Source organism: Oncorhynchus mykiss, chromosome 5, assembly GCF_057628025.1.
Source record: "Oncorhynchus mykiss isolate SJ-2025 chromosome 5, ASM5762802v1, whole genome shotgun sequence".
In the NCBI taxonomy this organism is placed as follows: domain Eukaryota; kingdom Metazoa; phylum Chordata; class Actinopteri; order Salmoniformes; family Salmonidae; genus Oncorhynchus; species Oncorhynchus mykiss.
This window is the reverse complement of record NC_143026.1, coordinates 68,883,517-68,904,765: the sequence shown is the minus strand read 5'-3', so window position 1 is coordinate 68,904,765 and position 21,249 is coordinate 68,883,517. Positions and strand designations below refer to the sequence as shown.

The 21,249-nt window shown below is 42.8% G+C and overlaps 1 long non-coding RNA gene across 1 annotated transcript in view; it reads left to right on the top strand.

The window, feature by feature from the left end:
* LOC149983560 (uncharacterized) overlaps positions 1-20,078 on the top strand; it is a 72,391-nt gene extending 52,313 nt beyond the window's left edge. Inside the window, exon 3 of the long non-coding RNA XR_016496257.1 lies at positions 19,870-20,078. This is a non-coding gene — a long non-coding RNA (uncharacterized LOC149983560). The remainder of the gene's footprint in view (positions 1-19,869) is intronic.
* Positions 20,079-21,249: the final 1,171 nt, after the last annotated feature.

Sequence of the window (21,249 nt, the reverse complement as noted above, 5' to 3'; positions counted from 1 at the left end):
CCATGGTTGTAGAGCATTGGTATTTGTAGTCATGGATCAACAATCTATTCTGCTGTTTCACTCTGCAAATTGTAGCAAGTTGTTGAAGAAAATATCCCACACTGACACAAAAACCACTGCGCAGCAGGAGAAGCTAAGCTTAGTAGACCAAAGATAACAAATATAACCCGCAGTATGTCTTCAAACAAACCTTACATGTTGATATTGCTCAGTACCAGAAACTAGAGAGAGACTGGAATTCTGTCCATGTCACCATGGAAACGAGCCACTGTCAAGAAAATCTGTTATCTTCTTTATTATCTTTCAAGATATATTATGGTTCAGGGCACCAAGTGATGAAGCTTGTTGCAGTGTCTGTGATAAAATTGACCCCAAGCGGCAGAAACAAAAGAAACTGCTTTGTGTTACGTATTTTGTTTCACTAAATGGCTGAGAAGGAGTCTTTTATCAGATGCTGTGTGTTAGCATTTGAAGAGTTTAATTCTAAAACATGAGATATCCACTTCCTGAAATGTTGCTAAATTAGCTTTTATTGTGTAATCCTTTCCTTCAGTCAATGACAAAAAGCACTCTCCTTGGCCTCATGGGTGGAATGTTATAGTTTCCATAATTTCATAATTAATAAAGATTACTTTAAAAACTGATAAAATCAGGTGTTTCTATGTCAAACAGTTTTGTTATATTTCAGTCTTCTGTGATGTAGTGTAATATTGGGATGCAAACTCAAAATTCTATGAATTTAAACTCTATGTCTGATTTGGTACAGGTGTCTTCTTTTTCTTAAGTTCATAATCATGCATGTGAGGTTTTGAAGAATTTGTGAAAGGAATTGGTTTGTTTTTTCACCACCTAATCATGGCATGGGGTTGTTCAATGACAGACGTACTTCAACCACATATCACAGTCAATATGAACATTCCATTCCAGCTAAACAATGGACATAGAGAGTTTTGCAACCAAACCCATTTTAATATGCATCTAAAATATATGAACAAAACATCTGAGAACAGTAATATTTTACACACACATGAGAGTACCAATAAGCAATAATATCTCATGAAAAAACACAAATGTCAAACATTGGTGCGTATAGTGTTTTGAAACTAAACTCTTTGTTTGTACTATAGGATGGCGTCGACTTCAGGCTGTAGACTGTAGTTTCAGTAGAGGGTATTTCAGTTTAAATACTCTCTTCTGTCTCACTCTCTTTCTCTCTCTTCCAATGTGAAAATTAAATTGTGCTGTCGCTCATTATCAACATAAACCTCCATACTGAAACTCTTGGGAGCTCTGAGAGCTGGTACATGAGATGGAGGAACTATACTGAGACAAAAGCTCTATGGAGCGTTTTTTTTCCCTCATCCCTTTAATTACCTGACATGCAACTGCATTTTTGAGTAAGCAGTTGGTTATTAAAGATGCTGTCCCAAATCATGAGCGCTCACAAATTCACAACATACAGTACTCTATGACTTGGAATTCATAACATACCACACGAATTGCAAAAACATACACACCATATCATACGAAATGTATGACGTTGTACAGAATTGTGCACAATTTCCGGGGACCCATTTTGGCTAGTGAGCACTACTTTCAAAACTACTTGCTGAAATTATACAAAAGCTCTGGAGCATCACTTTAAAGGATGTGTAGGGCCAAATTAAATAAGGGGAACAATCCTGTTTAGGAAGTGCTTTCCATGATCAGCCAATCCTTTCTCGTGTCTACTACTGTTCTTCTTCGCCCTTTACAGGTTGTAGTTTTTGTTGTTTTGTTGTTTTGGGAATTACTTTGTGAGTAAATCCCATGATGCAGCAAAGCTCACTATTTATGGTGAGAGTGAGCCATGAAAATGACGTTATGTCAGCCCCTGGAATGAAGCTAATCGTTTTTAGCTTGACAAGCTAATTGTGCTCGTCAGAGGCTTATTTCAGTGTGTAGTTGCCTGAGATTACGACCAAATGAATCCCTGGCTGTTCGGACCACATCGATGTCACAGACAGTGTTCATAGCATAATGATGCCGTACATCCAGGGATGTGATAGAACTCTGTTTGTTTGGATGTTACCTTTGAATGTTATGATATGGGTGCACTAAGGCAAAGAAGCCCTGATCACCCAAACTGACTTGAGGAGCACAATTTAAATCTTGGTTGTCACTGGCAACAGCAAACCTGCAGGGTTTATGCACTGATGAGTCTTTGGCTGAGTACCTCTAGAATTGCTTGAAGCAGACATGCTGTCTCAAGCAGTCAGTCACGCCATGCTGATGTCTGATGTTGGGGGATGATAAGTTGTCAGGTTGTGATCTCAGTATCTTGCTCCCTCCTTTTTTCTTCATAGAACTAAACCTCATTATGAATGGCACAATGGTAACGCTTTGCCCCATGGTCCCAGGGCTTTTTAATATTTCACTGAGAGTGTGTGTGGAGCCTAAGAATTATCCTAAAGGATGGCACTCAACATTACATTTCCATGGACAATCTCCATACTAACCCACTTGGCTCTACTCACTCACACATTCCTCCGATGATGGACCACCAGGCTTTTCTGGGGTTAAATCTCAATAGACTTAAATCCCAATCGAATCAGGTGGCTCCCTGTTACTCGAAGCTGACGTTTATTCATTTAGAATAAAAATGAGGTGGGTCCAGGCTGGGGTGAGATTTTTCTCCTATCATGGTCATAATGAAGACACGGGGGGCTAATGTCCTCACACAAAAATAATCCCCCACAAGCCCATTGTCTCACATTTTCAAGATAATTATCTCTCACTCCCTTTGCAAGATAATATTAGTGGGTAAGGCTCCTACTTCCAAAATATAATAGCCATTTAATAGCCATTCGGTTTTGAATTTCTTACCCGTATTTGTATTGTAGAATGTGGTGAATGTAACAACTGCTTTGAACATGCGTAAGGTGAATAAATACACTTTTGTTAAGGAATCCTATGACTCACATTGTTTTTGCCTTCACACTCTTCAATTCCAGCTCTACTGTCATATTAGACTGAGAAGACCCACTATGTACAGAAGTCAATTCAATGTATATTTCACATTGGTTCAATGTAATTTCATTGAAATGAAGTGGAAATAACGTTGATTCAACCAGTGTGTGCCCAGTGATCTGAAGTAACATTTAGAGAACGAAACAAGAGTGAAAGCGGAAAGATGTATTGAATGCTTCACATGAACTTTCAGTGCATGTTTCCCTCGTGGTGGAGATAATGTGAGCGGAGAGAAGAAAAATAGAAAAATACCCTTTCCGTATAATGGCCTAGACACAGGTGGGGAAGTACATGATTCCCTATGGAGCAGACAAGACAAAAGAATAGTACCACAATCGACCATTAAAGATCCAGAGGAGTGCTGTGAGCACTAGGAATGTAGAGCACATGGTCTTAATTGACTGTTTCAGGGGCCAGAGAGGAGTGATTGTTGAAGTTCGGAGATATGGTGCTATTGAATGCACACACACATGATTACAGACATAAACCTTCACAACTCCCGTAATGCCATCCAAGGCTGTGGCCGTACATGAGCCACAGCAAACCTGAAAGTGTAAACCACCGCATTTAACCATTGCAAGGTGACTGGGAACATGGACGTGTACAAACAGACCAGCTATGCCCTTCGTAAGGTAGTCAGAGGCAAAACGACAGCTCAAAAACAAGACGTACAGTTGAAGTCGGAAGTATACATACACCTTAGCCAAATACATTTAAACTCAGTTTTTCACAATTCCTGACATTTAATCCTAGTAAAAATTCCCTGTCTTATTTCAGTTAGGATCCCCACTTTATTTTAAGAATGTGTAATGTCAGAATAATAGTAGAGAGAATTATTTATTTCAGCTTTTATTCCTTTCATCACATTCCGAGGGGGTCAGAAGTTTACATACACTCAATTGGTATTTGAAAGCATTTCCTTTAAAATTGTTTAACTTGGGTCAAACGTTTCGGCTAGCCTTTCACAAGCGTCCCACAATAAGTTGGGTGAATTTCAGTCCATTCCTCCTGACAGAGCTGGTGTAACTGATTCAGGTTTGTAGGCCTCCTTGCTCGCACACACTTTTTCAGTTCTGCCAGCAAATGTTCTATAGGATTGAGGTCAGGGCTTGTGATGGCCACTCCAATACCTTGACTTTGTTGTCCTGAAGCCATTTTGCCACAACTTTGGAAGTATGCTTGGGGTCATTGTCCATTTGGAAGACCCATTCGCGACCAAGCTTTAACTTTAACTGATGTCTTGAGATGTTGCTTCAATATATCCACGTATTTGTCCTGCCTCATGATGCCATCTATTTTGTGAAGAGCACCAGTCCCTCCTGCAGCAAAGCACCCCCACAACATGATTCTGCACCCTCGTGCTTCACAGTTGGGATGGTGTTCTTCGGCTTGCAAGCCTTCCCCTATATCGTCCAAATGTAACAATGGTCATTATGGGCAAGCAGTTTTATTTTTGTTACATCAGACCAGAGGACATTTCTCCAAAAAGTACAATCTTTGTCCCCATGTGCAGTTGCAAACCGTAGTCTAGCTTTTTTATGGCGATTTTGGAGCAGTGGCTTCTTCCTTGCTGCATGGCCTTTCAGGTTATGTCGATATAGGACTCGTTTTACTGTGGGTATACATACTTTTGTACCTGTTTCCTCCAGCATCTTCACAAGGTCCTTTGCTGTTGTTCTGGGATTGATTTGCACTTTACGTTCATCTCTAGGAGACAGAACGCGTCTCCTTCCAGAGTGGTATTATGGCTCGTTGGTCCCATGGTGTTTATATTTGCATACTATAGTTTGTACAGATGAACGTGGTACCTTCAGGCGTTTGGAAATTGCTCCCAAGGATGAACCAGACTTGTGGAGGTCTACAATTTTTTCTGAGGTCTTGGCTGATTTATTTTGATTTTCCCATGAAAATCAAGCAAAATGGCACTGAGTTTGAAGGTAGGCCTTGAAATACATCCACTGGTACAATTCCAATTGACTCAAATTATGCCAATTAGCCTATCAGAAGCTTCTAAAGCCATGACATCATGTTCTGGAATTGTCCAAGCTGATTAAAGGCACAGTCAACTTAGTATATGTAAAATTCTGACCCTTTGGAATTGTGAAATAATCTTTCTGTAAACAATTGTTGGAAGAATTACTTGTGTCATGCACAAAGTACATGTCCGAACCGACTTTCCAAAACTATAGTTTGTTGACAAGAAAGCCAATTCGCTCCCGGATGAGCTAAATACCTTCTTCACCCGCTTTGAGGAAAACAACATTGAACTGACAACTCAGGCCCCTGACGCTCATGTGGACTGCATGCTCTCGTTCTCCTGGCTGAGGTGAGTAAGTCATTTATGCGTGTTAACCCTCGCAAGGCTGCCGGCCCAGACTTCATCCCAAACCATGTCCTCAGAGCATGTGCAGACCAGCGGGCTGGAGTGTTAACAGACATTAAATATCCCAGTCTGTTTTCCCCACATGCTTCAAGATGTCCTGAACTAAATTACTATCGCCCTGTAGCACTAATGTCTAACATCATGAAGTGCTTTGAGAGGCTAGTTAAGGACCATATCCCCTCTACAATTTGCATATCGCCCCAACAGATCCACGGACGACACAAATGCAATTGCACTGCACACTGCCGTATCCCACCTGGACAAGATAAATACCCATGTTAGAGTACTGTTCATCATCTACAGCTCAATATTCAACACTATAGTGCCCTCCAAGCACATCATGAAGCTTAGGGCCCTGGATCTGAACCCATCCCTGTGCAACTGGGTCCTGGACTTCCTGACGGGCCGACCCCTGGTGGTGATGGTAGGCAACAACACCTACAACACGCTGATCCTCAACACAGGGACCGCACAGGAGTGCGTGCTCAGCCCCATCCTGTACTCCCTATTCACACGACTGCCTGTATCATCATCAAATTTGCTGACGACATAACAGCAGTAGGCCTGATTACCAACAACAACGACACAGGATACAGGGAGTAGGTGAGAGCCCTGTCAGAGTGGTGGCAGGAAAATAACCTCTCCGTCAATGTCAACAAAACTAAGGAGCTGATTGTGGAATAGAGGAGAAAGTAGAGAGCACGCTCCCAACCACATCGATGGGGTCGCAGTGGAGAGGGTCAGAATCTTCAAGTTCCTCAGCTTACACATCACTGATGACCTGAAATGGTCCCTTCAAACAGACAGTGTGATGACGAAGGCGCAACAGTGCCTCTTTAACCTCAGGTGGCTGAAGAAATTAGGCTTGTCCCCTAAGACCCTCACAAACGTCTACAGGTGCATCCTGTCGCACTGTAGCAGCGCCTGGTACGGTAATTGCGTCTTCTGCAACAGCAGGGCTTTCCAGAGGGTGGTGCAGTCAGTACAATGCATCACCGGGGGCACACCTCCAGGACATCTACAGCACTCGGTGTCACAGGAAAGCCAAGAAGATCATCAAGGACCTCAGCCACTCAAGCCCCGGCCTCTTCACCCCCCTACCATCATCCCACTACCACCCGGAACTCTATTGAATTTACCACAGGTGGACTCCAATCAAATTAGAGACTGCTGCCCTATGTGTCATTGAACACTGGTCACTTTAATAATGTTTACATAATGTTTTACCCACTTTATGTGTACGGTGCATTCAGAATGTATTCATACCCCTTGACTTACTCCACATTTTGTTGTGTTACAGCCTGAATCCAAAATGGATGAAAACACACACACAACACCTCATAATGACAAAGTTAAAAAAAAAAAAAAAAAAATTCAAACTTGCACATTTATTGAAAATTAAATAAAGAAATATCTCATTTATAAGTATTCATACCCCTGAGTCAACGTTTTGTAGTAGCACATTTGGCGGTGATTACAACTGTGAGTCTTTTGGGGTAAGTATCTAAGAGCTCTGGTAAAGTTAATAAAGTTCATTTCTTTGCAGTATTACTAAAGTGCCTTGTTGCAAACAGGATGCATGTTTTGTAATATGTTTATTCTGTACGGGCTTCGTTCTTTTCACTCTGTAATTTAAGTTGGTTCTGTGGAGTAACTACAATGTCGTTGATCTATGCTCAGTTCTCATATCATAATCATTCAACTCTAACTGTTTTAAAACCACCATTGGCCTCATGATGACATTGAAAAACCTCACTGGTCTATGTGGTTGAATCTACGCTTGAAATTCACTACTAGATTGTGGGACCTTACAGATGTGTGGGGTAGATGTGTGGGGTAGTCATTCACAATCCATGTTAACCACTATGAGTATGAGTCCATGCAACATATTATGCCATTTGTTAAGCACATTTTTACTCCTGAACTTGAACAAAGGGGTTGAATATTTATTGACTCAAGACATTTCAGCTTTACATATTTTACTATATTATTTAATGTTCGACAAACAAAATTCCACAAATTCCACAAAATTCAACAATTTAATAAATGTCTAATTCAGGCTGTAACACAACAAAATGTGGAAAAAGTGAAGGGGTGTGAATACTTTCTGAAGGCACTGTGATATACTGTAATATAAACTGGGTCGTTCGAGCCCTGAATGCTGATTGGCTGACTTTCTGGTATATCAGACCGCATACCACGGGTGTGACAAAACATTTATTTTTACTGTTCTAATTAAGTTGGTAACCAGTTTATAATAGTAATAAGGCACCTCTGGGATTTGTGGTATATGGCCAAAACACTACGGCTAAGAGCTGTATCCAGGCACTCCATGTTGCGTTGTGCATAAGAACATCCCTTAGACGTGGTATGTTGGCCATATACCACACCCCCTTGTGCCTTATTGCTTAATTCTAGTCATGACTTATACTACAGTCGTGGCCAAAAATGTTTTTAGAATGACACAAATATTAATTTTCACAAAGTATGCTGCCTCAGTTTGTATGATGGCAATTTGCATATACTCCAGAATGTTATGAAGAGGGATCAGATGAATTGCAATTAATTGCAAAGTCCCTCTTTGCCATGCAAATGAACTGAATCCCCCAAAAACATTTCCACTGCATTTCAGCCCTGCCACAAAAGGACCAGCTGACATCATGTCAGGGATTCTCTCGTTAACACAGGTGTGAGTGTTGACGAGGACAAGGCTGGAGATCACTCTGTCATGCTGATTGAGTTTGAATAACATACTGGAAGCTTCAAAAGTAGGGTGGTGCTTGGAATCATTGTTCTTCCTCTGTCAACCACGGTTACCTGCAAGGTAACAAGTGCCGTCATCATTGCTTTGCACAAAAAGGGCTTCACAGGCAAGGAAATTGCTGCCAGTGAGATTGCACATAAATCAACCATTTATCGGATCATCAAGAACTTCAAGGAGAGCGGTTCAGTTGTTGTGAAAAATGCATCAGGGTGCCCAAGAAAGTCCAGCAAGCGCCAGGACCGTCTCCTAAAGTTGATTCAGCTGCGGGATCAGGGCACCACCAGTACAGAGCTTGCTCAGGAATGGCAGCAGGCAGGTGTGAGTGCATCTGCACGCAGAGTGAGGCGAAGACTTTTGGAGGATGGCCCTGGTGTCAAGAAGGGCAGCAAAGAAGCCGCTTCTCTCCAGGAAAAATGTCAGGGACAGACTGATATTCTGCAAAAGGTACAGGGATTGGACTGCTGAGGACTGGGGTAAAGTCATTTTTTCTGATAAATCCCCTTTCCGATTGTTTGGGGCATCCAGAAAAAGCTTGCCCGGAGAAGACAAGGTGAGCTCTACCATCAGTCCTGTGTCATGCCAACAGTAAAGCATCCTGAGACCATTCATGTGTGGGGTTGCTTCTCAGCCAAGGGAGTGGGCTCACTCACAATTTTGCCTAAGAACACATCCATGAATAAAGAATGGTACCAACACATCCTCCGAGAGCAATTTCTCCCAACCATCCAGGAACAGTTTGGATGCGAACAATGCCTTTTCTAGCATGATGGAGCACCCTGCCATAAGGCAAAAGTAATAACTAAGTGGCTCGGGGAACAAAACATTGATATTTTGGGTCAATGGCCAGGAAACACCCCAGACCTTAATCCCATTGAGAACTTGTGGTCAATCCTCAAGAGGCGGGTGTACCAACAAACAAAAAGAAAATTCTGACAAACTCCAAGCATTGATTATACAAGAATAGGCTGCCATCAGTGTGGCCTAGAAGTTAATTGACAGCATGCCAGGGCGGATTGCAGAGGTTTTGAAAAAGAAGGGTCAACACTGCAAATATTGACTCTTTGCATCAACTTCATATAATTGTCAATAAAAGCCTTTGACACTTATGAAATGCTTGTACTTATACTTCAGTATTCCATAGTAACATCTGACAAAAATATATAGACACTGAAACAGCAAACTTTGTAGAAATGAATATTTGTGTCATTCTCAAAACTTTTGGTCACGACTGTACATAGCTACTACTGTACACAATGTTTATATTCATATACTGTCCATACTGTCTATACACACCAGTGGCGGTGGGTGCTGTTTAAGATTAGGGAGGATGATATTTTTATTTCTGATTTCTATTACAGTACATTGCCTTCAGAAAGTATTCAGACCCCTTGACCCTTTCCACATTTTGTTACATAACAGCCTCATTCTAAAATAGATTTGACAAAATAAATTATCCTCAGCAATCTACACAGAACACCCCAGAATGACAAAGTAAAAACAGGTTTTTAGAAATGTTTGCAAATGTATAGAAAAAAATCCTTATTTAAGTATTTGGACCATTTGCTATTAGACTCGAAATTGAGTTCAGATAAATCCTGTTTCCATGGATTGTTTCTACAATTTGAATGGAGTCCACCTGTGGTAAATTCAATTAACTGGACATGATTTGGAAAGGCACACACCTGTATATACAGTATAAGGTCCCACTGTTGACAGTGCATGTCAGAGCGAAAACCAAGACATGAGGTTGAGCTCCGAGACAGGATTGTGTCGAGGCACAGATCTGGAGAAGGGCACCAAAACATTTCTACAGAATTAAAGGTCCCCAAGAACACAGTGGCCTCCATCATTCTTAAATGGAATAAGTTTGGATCTATCAAGACTTCCATATGGACAACCATCTTTGCAGCACTCCACCAATCAGGCCTTTATAGTAGAGTGACCAGACGGAAGCCACTCCTCAGTAAAAGGCACATGACAGCCCGCTTGGAGTTTGCCAAAAGGCACCTAAAGCCTCTCAGACGATGAGAAACAAGATTCTCTGGTCTGATGAAACCATGATCAAACTCTTTGGCCTGAATGCCAAGCGTCACTTCTGGAGGAAACCTGGCACTATCCCTACAGTGAAGCATGGTGGTGGCAGCAAAGTACAGAGAGATTCTTGATGAACACATACTCAGACCTCAGACTAAGGTGAAGGTTCACCTTCCAACAGGACAACGACCCTAAGCACACAGCCAAGACAAAGCAGGAGTGGCTTTGGGACAAGTGCCTGAATGTCCTTGAGTGGCCCAGCCAGAGCCCGGACTTGAACCCGATCTAACATCTCTAGAGAGAACCTAAAAAATAACTGTGCAGGAACGCTCCCCATCCAACCGTACAGAGCTTGAGAGGATATGCAGAGAAGAATGGGAGAAACTCCCCAAATACAGGTGTGTCAAGCTTGTAGCATCATACCCAAGAAGACTCATGGCTGTAATCGCTGCCAAAGGTGCTTCAACAAAGTACTGAGCAAAGGGTATGAATACTTATGTTAATGTGATATTTCATTATTTTTTTTATACATGTGCAAACATTTCTAAAAACGTATTTTTGCTTTGACATTATGGGGTATTGTGTGTAGATTGATGAGGGAAAATAGAATACAGAATAAGGCTGTAATGTAACAAATTGTGGAAAAGGTCAAGGGGTCTGAATACTTTCCGAATGCACTGTACCTCACATACAAGTACGACCAAATGTATTTAATATCATTGTAATGAACATTATATTATGCAAGGCGTAAATATTAAGCTACAAAGCAATACTGACATTAACAAAGCATAATTCTAGGCATATACTGTAGATCCTAAGGTTAAGTTACAAGACAAAGCATGAGCAAAGAGATGCCTACTAATCCAGATGCCCAACCTAGAAAATTGGAAAATATCATACAACCGTTCTCCAATCGACAGGATACAGGATAAGAGAGAGAACAACATACCTTCATTCCATTTATAACATCTGAAGGTGTAACTTTTTCTAACCAAAACCAACCACCACTGACCAATCAAATGATACCTATTTTACAGTAACCCCAATCTCCACAGGGTGTCACTGCATCTAAAGGCTTGTGTGGGGGATGAGACCAGCGTAAATAAGAATTTCTGAGTGGACAATAAAAACCCTAGCATAGAGAAATGCATAGTTCACCCTGTACAGAGATTATACATCCATATAGATTACGTTTTAGATAGATACTAAACACGGTTGCTGTTGGATTATTCTATCATACATTCATTCCAGGATCCTACACTCACACAGTGCATGCAGAGTGTGCAGGGTGCTGGTTTCCGACAGAGGGGCAGCTAATGGATTTACTAATGAGGAAGTTATGTCACTTTTCGGGCAGAAGATATCGGGCCTGGGTAGGGTAGGGTATGAATGTTGTGTGCATGGGTATGGCTCGGGCAGGACTCCAGTAAACATTGGTCACAGAAAATAATTTGAATTACACGCCCACCGTTGGTTGAACACATATGAACAGCACGAGAGGTGGTGTCAGGTAGAGCGTGGTGCTGTCTGGGAATCACTGGCATAGAAGAGCAGGGTTGAAGTGCAAAGTCTTGCATGGTGATGTACTTTGATGCCAGATTTTATTTTTGTCAGAGGGAGTTTCAATAGCTATTTTTTTTTATTTTATTTCACCTTTATTTAACCAGGTAGGCCAGTTTAGAACAAGTTCTCATTAACAGCTGTGACCTGGCCAAGATAAAGCAAAGCAGTGCGACAAAAACAACAACACAGAGTTACACATAAACAAACGTACAGTCAATAACACAATAGAAACATCTATGTACAGTGTGTGCAAATGTAGAAGAGTAGGGAGGTAAGGCAATAAATAGGCCATAGAGGCGAAATAATAACAATTTAGCATTAACACTGGAGTGATAGATGTGCATATGATGAAGTGCAAGTAGAGATAATGGGGTGCAAAAGAGCAAGAGGGTAAGTAATAATATGGGGATGAGGTAGTTGGGTGTGCTATTTACAGATTGGTTGTGTACAGGTACAGTGTATTTAAGCTGCTCTGACAGCTGATGCTTAAAGTTAGAGAAGAGATTTTTGCAGTTCGTTCCAGTCATTGGCAGCAGAGAACTGGAAGGAAAGGCAGCCAAAGGAAGTGTTGGCTTTCGGGATGACCAGTGAAATATACCTGCTGGAGTGCGTGCTACAGGTCGGTGTTGCTAAGGTCACCAGTGAGCTGAGATAAGGCAGGGCTTTACCTAGAAAAGGCTTATAGATGACCTGGAGCCAGTGGGTTTGGCAATGAATATGTAGTGAGGGCCAGCCAACGAGAGCATACAGGTCGCAGTGGTGGGTAGTATATGGGACTTTCGGGACAAAACGGATGCACTGTGATAGACTACATCCAGTTTGCTGAGTAGTGTTGGAGGCTATTTTGTAAATTACATTGCCAAAGTCAAGGATCGGTAGGATAGTCAGTTTTACGAGGGTATGTTTGGCAGCATGAGTGAAGTATGGCGCCACACCAAACTGGAAGTCTTCTGACTAGCTTGGAAAGACAGTACCGTGCAGTACCGAAGAGCCCTTACTGCTGCTCGATCATCCTATTTTTCTAACTTAATTGAGGAAAATAAGAACAATCCGAAATTCCTTTTTGATACTGTCGCAAAGCTAACTAAAAAGAAGCATTCCCCAAGAGAGGATGGCTTTCACTTTAGCAGTGATAAATTAATGAACTTCTTTGAGGAAAAGATCATGATTATTATCAAATCAAATCAAATCACATTTTATTTGTCACATACACATGGTTAGCAGATGTTAATGCGAGTGTAGCAAAATGCTTGTGCTTCTAGTTCCGACAATGCAGTAATAACAAGTAATCTAACTAACAATTCCAAAACTACTGTCTTGTACACATTGTAAGGGGATAAAGAATATGTACATAAGGATATATGAATGAGTGATGGTACAGAGCAGCATAGGCAAGATACAGTAGAGTACAGTATATACATATGAGATGAGTATGTAAACAAAGTGGCATAGTTAAAGTGGCTAGTGATACATGTATTACATGAGGATACAGTCGATGATATAGAGTACAGTATATACGTATGCATATGAGATGAATAATGTAGGGTAAGTAACATTATATAAGGTAGCATTGTTTAAAGTGGCTAGTGATATATTTACATAATTTCCCATCAATTCCCATTATTAAAGTGGCTGGAGTTGAGTCAGTGTCAGTGTGTTGGCAGCAGCCACTCAATGTTAGTGGTGGCTGTTTAACAGTCTGATGGCCTTGAGATAGAAGCTGTTTTTCAGTCTCTCGGTCCCAGCTTTGATGCACCTGTACTGACCTCGCCTTCTGGATGATAGCGGGGTGAACAGGCAGTGGCTCGGGTGGTTGATGTCCTTGATGATCTTTATGGCCTTCCTGTGACATCGGGTGGTGTAGGTGTCCTGGAGGGCAGGTAGTTTGCCCCCGGTGATGCATTGTGCAGACCTCACTACCCTCTGGAGAGCCTTACGGTTGAGGGCGGAGCAGTTGCCGTACCAGGCGGTGATACAGCCCGCCAGGATGCTCTCGATTGTGCATCTGTAGAAGTTTGTGAGTGCTTTTGGTGACAAGCCGAATTTCTTCAGCCTCCTGAGGTTGAAGAGGCGCTGCTGCGCCTTCTTCACAATGCTGTCTGTGTGAGTGGACCAATTCAGTTTGTCTGTGATGTGTATGCCAAGGAACTTAAAACTTGCTACCCTCTCCACTACTGTTCCATCGATGTGGATAGGGGGGTGTTCCCTCTGCTGTTTCCTGAAGTCCACAATCATCTCCTTAGTTTTGTTGACGTTGAGTGTGAGGTTATTTTCCTGACACCACACTCCGAGGGCCCTCACCTCCTCCCTGTAGGCCGTCTCGTCGTTGTTGGTAATCAAGCCTACCATTGTTGTGTCGTCCGCAAACATGATGATTGAGTTGGAGGCGTGCGTGGCCATGCAGTCGTGGGTGAACAGGGAGTACAGGAGAGGGCTCAGAACGCACCCTTGTGGGGCCCCAGTGTTGAGGATCAGCGGGGATGAGATGTTGTTGCCTACCCTCACCACCTGGGGGCGGCCAGTCAGGAAGTCCAGTACCCAGTTGCACAGGGCGGGGTCGAGACCCAGGGTCTCGAGCTTGATGACGAGCTTGGAGGGTACTATGGTGTTGAATGCCGAGCTGTAGTCAATGAACAGCATTCTCACATAGGTATTCCTCTTGTCCAGATGGGTTAGGGCAGTGTGCAGTGTGGTTGAGATTGCATCGTCTGTGGACCTATTAAGCGGTAAGCAAATTGGAGTGGGTCTAGGGTGTCAGGTAGGGTGGAGGTGATATGGTCCTTGACTAGTCTCTCAAAGCACTTCATGATGACGGAAGTGAGTGCTACGGGGCGGTAGTCGTTTAGCTCAGTTACCTTAGCTTTCTTGGGAACAGGAACAATGGTGGCCCTCTTGAAGCATGTGGGAACAGCAGACTGGTATAGGGATTGATTGAATATGTCCGTAAACACACCGGCCAGCTGGTCTGCGCATGCTCTGAGGGCGCGGCTGGGGATGCCGTCTGGGCCTGCAGCCTTGCGAGGGTTAACACGTTTAAATGTCTTACTCACCTCGGCTGCAGTGAAGGAGAGACCGCATGTTTTCGTTGCAGGCCGTGTCAGTGGCACTGTATTGTCCTCAAAGCGGGCAAAAAAGTTATTTAGTCTGCCTGGGAGCAGGACATCCTGGTCCGTGACTGGGCTGGGCTTTCAGTTTCACGCGAATGCTGCCATCAATCCACGGTTTCTGGTTAGGGAATGTTTTAATAGTTGCTATGGGAACGACATCTTCAACGCACGTTCTAATGAACTCGCACACCGAATCAGCGTATTCGTCAATGTTGTTGTCTGACGCAATACGAAACATGTCCCAGTCCACGTGATGGAAGCAGTCTTGGAGTGTGGAGTCAGCTTGGTCGGACCAGCGTTGGACAGACCTCAGCGTGGGAGCCTCTTGTTTTAGTTTCTGTCTGTAGGCAGGGATCAACAAAATGGAGTCGTGGTCAGCTTTTCCGAAAGGGGGGCGGGGCAGGGCCTTATATGCGTCGCGGAAGTTAGAGTAACAATGATCCAAGGTCTTTCCACCCCTGGTTGCGCAATCGATATGCTGATAAAATTTAGGGAGTCTTGTTTTCAGATTAGCCTTGTTAAAATCCCCAGCTACAATGAATGCAGCCTCCGGATAAATGGTTTCCAGTTTGCAAAGAGTCAAATAAAGTTCATTCAGAGCCATCGATGTGTCTGCTTGGGGGGGGATATATACGGCTGTGATTATAATCGAAGAGAATTCTCTTGGTAGATAATGCGGTCTACATTTGATTGTGAGGAATTCTAAATCAGGTGAACAGAAGGATTTTAGTTCCTGTATGTTTCTTTCATCACAGCATGTCACGTTAGCCATAAGGCATACGCCCCCGCCCCTCTTCTTACCAGAAAGATGTTTGTTTCTGTCTGCGCGATGCGTGGAGACACCCGTTGGCTGCACCGCCTCGGATAGCGTCTCTCCAGTGAGCCACGTTTCCGTGAAGCAAAGAACGTTACAGTCTCTGATGTCCCTCTGGAATGCTACCCTTGCTCGGATTTCATCAACCTTGTTGTCAAGAGACTGGACATTGGCAAGAAGAATGCTAGGGAGTGGTGCACGGTGTGCCCGTCTCCGGAGTCTGACCAGAAGACCGCCTCGTTTCCCTCTTTTTCGGAGTCGTTTGTAAGGCAGAACACAGGATCCGCGTCGCGAAAAAAATATTCTTCGTCGTACTGATGGTGAGTTGACGCTGATCTTATATTCAGTAGTTCTTCTCGACTGTATGTAATGAAACCTAAGATGACCTGGGGTACTAATGTAAGAAATAACACGTAAAAAAACAAAAAACTGCATAGTTTCCTAGGAACGCGAAGCGAGGCGGCCATCTCTGTCGGCGCCGGTCAAAAAGAAAGCAAATTACGGACTCCTCTTTAAATCTGCGTATTCCTTCCAAGCTCAGTTGTCCTGAGTCTGCACAACTCTGCCAGGACCTAGGATCAAGAGAGACGCTCAAGTGTTTTAGTACTATATCTCTTGACACAATGATGAAAATAATCATGGCCTCTAAACCTTCATGCTGCATACTGGACCCTATTCCAACTAAACTACTGAAAGAGCTGCTTCCTGTGCTTGGCCCTCCTATGTTGAACATAATAAACGTCTCTCTATCCACCGGATGTGTACCAAACTCACTAAAAGTGGCAGTAATAAAGCCTCTCTTGAAAAAGCCAAACCTTGACCCAGAAAATATAAAAAACTATCGGCCTATATCGAATCTTCCATTCCTCTCAAAAATTTTAGAAAGGCTGTTGCGCAGCAACTCACTGCCTTCCTGAAGACAAACAATATATACTAAATGCTTCAGTCTGGTTTTAGACCCCATCATAGCACTGAGACTGCACTTGTGAAGGTGGTAAATTACCTTTTAACCTTTCTGATCTCCCCATCCCGGATCCGGGATCGTGAATACAGACTCAAGCTCATTACCATAACGCAACGTTAACTATTCATGAAAATCGCAAATGAAATGAAATAAATATGCTAGCTCTCAAGCTTAGCCTTTTGTTAACAACACTGTCATCTCAGATTTTCAAAATATGCTTCTCAACCATTGCAAAACAAGCATTTGTGTAACAGTATTGATGGCTAACGTAGCATTTAGCATTAGCATTCAGCTGGCAACATTTACACAAAAAAACAGAAAAGCATTCAAATAAAATCATTTACCTTTGAAGAACTTCAGATGTTTTCATTGAGGAGACTCTCAGATAGCAAATGTTCAGTTTTTCCTGAAAGATTATTTGTTTAGGACAAATCGCTCCGTTTTCTGCGTCACGTTTAGCTATGAAAAAACCCCTGTATCCAGGATTGTGTAAATCTATCAGCAAGCTCATTAGCATAACACAACGTTAACTATTTATGAAAATTGCAAATGAAATGAAATAAATATGCCATCTCTCAAGCTTAGCCTTTTGTAAACAACACTGTCATCTCAGATTTTCAAAATATGCTTCTCAACCATAGGAAAACAATCATTTGTGTAAAAGTAGCTAGCTAGCGTTAGCATTTCGCGTTAGCATTTAGCGTTAGCATCCAGCACGCAACATTAACAAAAACATAAAAGCCTTCAAATAAAATCATTTACCTTTGAAGAACTTCTGATGTTTTCAATGAGGATACTCTCAGTTAGATAGCAGATGCTCAGTTTTTCCAAAAAGATTCCTTGTGTATTAGAAATAGCTCCGTTTTATACATCACATTTGGCTAACAAAAAAAATCCGAAAATTCAGTCCTCAAAACGCGAACTTTTTTCCAAATTAACTCCATAATATCGACTGAAAACATGGCAAACGTTGTTTAGAATCAATCATCAAGGTGTTTTTCACATATCTCTTCATTGATACATCGTTCTTGGACACATGCTTTCTCCCCTGAATCAAATGGTAAAGTAGAAGCAGCTGGCAATTGCGCACCGAATTCGACGCAGGACACCAGGCGGACACTTGGAAAATGTAGTCTCTTATGGTCAATCTTCCAATGATATGCCTACAAATACGTCACAATGCTGCTAAGACCTTGGGCGAACGACAGAAAGTGTAGGCTCATTCGTTGCGCAATCACAGCCATATAAGGAGAGAATGGAAAACAGAGCTTCAGAAATTCTGCTAATTCCTGGGTGATGCATCATCTTGGTTTCGCCTGTAGAATGAGTTCTGGGGCACTTACAGACAAAATCTTTGCAGATTCTGAAACTTCAGAGTGTTTTCTTTCCAAAAAGAATATGCATAGTCGAGCATCTTTTCGTGACAAAATATCGCGCTTAAAACGGGAACGTTTTTTATCCAAAAATGAAATAGCGCCCCTAGAGCTCTAACTGGTTAATGGCATCAGACCAAGGCTCTGCATCTGTCCTCGTGCTCCTAGACCTTAGTGCTGCTTTTGATACCATCGATCACCACATTCTTTTGGAGGGATTGGAAACCCAAATTGGTCTACACGGACAAGTTCTGGCCTGTTTTAGATCTTATCTGTCGGAAAGTTATCAGTTTGTCTCTGTGAATGGTTTGTCCTCTGACAAATCAACTGTAAATTTCGGTGTTCCTCAAGGTTCCATTTTAGGACCACTATTCTTTTCACTATATATTGGGGATGTCATTCGAAAACATAATGTTAACTTTCACTGCTATGCGGATGACACACAGCTGTACATTTCAATGAAACATGGTGAAGCACCAAAATTGCCCTCGCTAGAAGCATGTGTTTCAGACATAAGGAAGTGGATGGCTGCAAACTTTCTACTTTTAAACTCGGACATAACAGAGATGCTTGCTCTAGGTCCCAAGAAATAAAGAGATCTTCTGTTGAATCTGACAATTAATCTTAATGGTTGTACAGTCATCTCAAATAAAACTGTGAAGGACCTCGGCGTTACTCTGGATCCTGATCTCTCTTTTGAAGAACATATCAAGACCATTTCAAGGACAGCTTTTTTCCATCTAAGTAACATTGCAAAAATCAGAAACTTTCTGTCCAAAAACGATGCAGAAAAATTAATCAATGCTTTTGTCACTTCTAGGTTAGACTACTGCAATGCTCTACTTTCTGGCTACCAGGATAAAGCACTAAATAAACTTCAGTTAGTGCTAAATACGGCTGCTAGAATCCTGACTAGAACCAAAAAATTTGATCACATTACTCCAGTGCTAGCCTCCCTACACTGGCTTCCTGTCAAAGCAAGGGCTGATTTCAAGGTTTTACTGCTAACCTACAAAGCATTACATGGGCTTGCTCCTACCTATCTCTCTGATTTGGTCCTGCCGTACATACCTACACGTACGCTACGGTCACAAGACGCAGGCCTCCTAATTGTCCCTAGAATTTCTAAGCAAACAGCTGGAGGCAGGGCTTTCTCCTATAGAGCTCCATTTTTATGGAACGGTCTGCCTACCCATGTCAGAGACTCAAACTCGGTCTCAACCTTTAAGTCTTTACTGAAGACTCATCTCTTCAGTGGGTCATATGATTGAGTGTAGTCTGTCCCAGGAGTGGGAAGGTGAACGGAAAGGCTCTGGAGCAACGAACCGGCCTTGCTGTCTCTGCCTGGCTGGTTCCCCTCTTTCCACTGGGATTCTCTGCCTCTAACCCTATTACAGGGGCACTGGCTTACTGGGGCTCTCTCATACCATCCCTGGGAGGGGTGTGTCACCTGAGTGGGTTGAGTCACTGATGTGATCATCCTGTCTGGGTTGGCGCCCCCCCTTGGGTTGTGCCGTGGCGGAGATCTTTGTGGGCTATACTCAGCATTGTCTCAGGATGGTGGTTGGTGGTTGAAGACATCCCTCTAGTGGTGTGGGGGCTGTGCTTTGTCAAAGTGGGTGGGGTTATATCCTTCCTGTTTGGCCCTGTCCGGGGGTGTCCTCGGATGGGGCCACAGTGTCTCCTGACCCCTTCTGTCTCAGCCTCCAGTATTTATGCTGCAGTAGTTCATGTGTCGGGGGGCTAGGGTCAGTTTGTTATATCTGGAGTACTTCTCCTGTCCTATTCGGTGTCCTGTGTGAATTTAAGTGTGCTCTCTCTAATTCTCTCTTTCTCTCTTTCTTTCTCTCTCTCGGAGGACCTGAGCCCTAGGACCATGCCTCAGGACTACCTGACATGATGACTCCTTGATGTCCCCAGTCCACCTGGCCATGCTGCTGCTCTAGTTTCAACTGTTCTGCCTTATTATTATTGGACCATGCTGGTCATTTATGAACATTTGAACATCTTGGCCATGTTCTGTTATAATCTGCACCCGGCACAGCCAGAAGAGGACTGGCCACCCCACATAGCCTGGTTCCTCTCTAGGTTTCTTCCTAGGTTTTGGCCTTTCTAGGGAGTTTTTCCTAGCCACCGTGCTTCTACACCTGTGTTACTTGCTGTTTGGGGTTTTAGGCTGGGTTTCTGTACAGCACTTTGAGATATCAGCTGATGTACGAAGGGCTATATAGATACATTTGATTTGATTTGATTCGATTTGAAGTAGGCTTTGTAGTGAAATAGGAAGCCGATTCTAGATTTAATTTTGAATTAGAGATGATTAATGTGAGTTTGGAAGGAGAGTTTACAGTCTAAACAGACACCTAGGTATTTGTAGTTTTCCACATATTCTAAGTCAGAACCGTCCAGGGTAGTGATGATAGTCGGGCGGGAGGGTGCAGGCAGCAATCGGTTGAAAAGCATGCACTTAGTTTCAGTAGCATTTAAAAGCAGTTGGAGGCCACGGAAGGAGTGTTGTATGGCGTTGAAGCTAGTTTGTAGGTTTGTTGGCACAGTGTCCAAAAAAGGGCCAGTTGTATACAGAATTGTGTCATCTGCTAGAGGTGGATCAGAGCGAGCAGCAGCGAGAGCGACATCGTTGATATATACAGAGTAAATAGTTGGCCTGAGAATTGAACACTGTGGTACCCCATAGAGACTACCAGAGGTCCGGACAACAGGCTCTCCAATGTGACACACTGAACTCTATCTGAGAAATAGATGGTGAACCAGGTAAGGCAGTCATTTAAAAAGCCAAGTCTGTTGAGTCTGCCGATAAGAATGATTGACAGAGTCGAAAGCCTTGGCCAGGTCGATGAAAATGGCTGAACAGTACTGTCTATTATCGATGGCGGTTATGATATCGTTTAGGACCTTGGACGTGGCTGAAGTCCATGACCAGCTCGGAAACCGGATTGCATGGTGGAGAAGGTACGGTGGGATTCGAAATGGTCGGTGATCTGTTTGTTAACTTGAATTTCAAAGATTTTTGAAAGGCAGGGCAGGATGGATTTAGGTCTGTAGCAGTTTTTGTCTATAGTTTCTCCCCCTTTGAAGAAGGGGATGACTGTGGCAGCTTTCCAATCTTTGCGGATCATAGATGATACGAAGGAGAGGTTGAACAGGCTAATAATAGGGGTTGCAACAATTTCAGTGGATAATTTTAGAAAGAGAGGGCCCAGATTGTCTAGCCCAACTG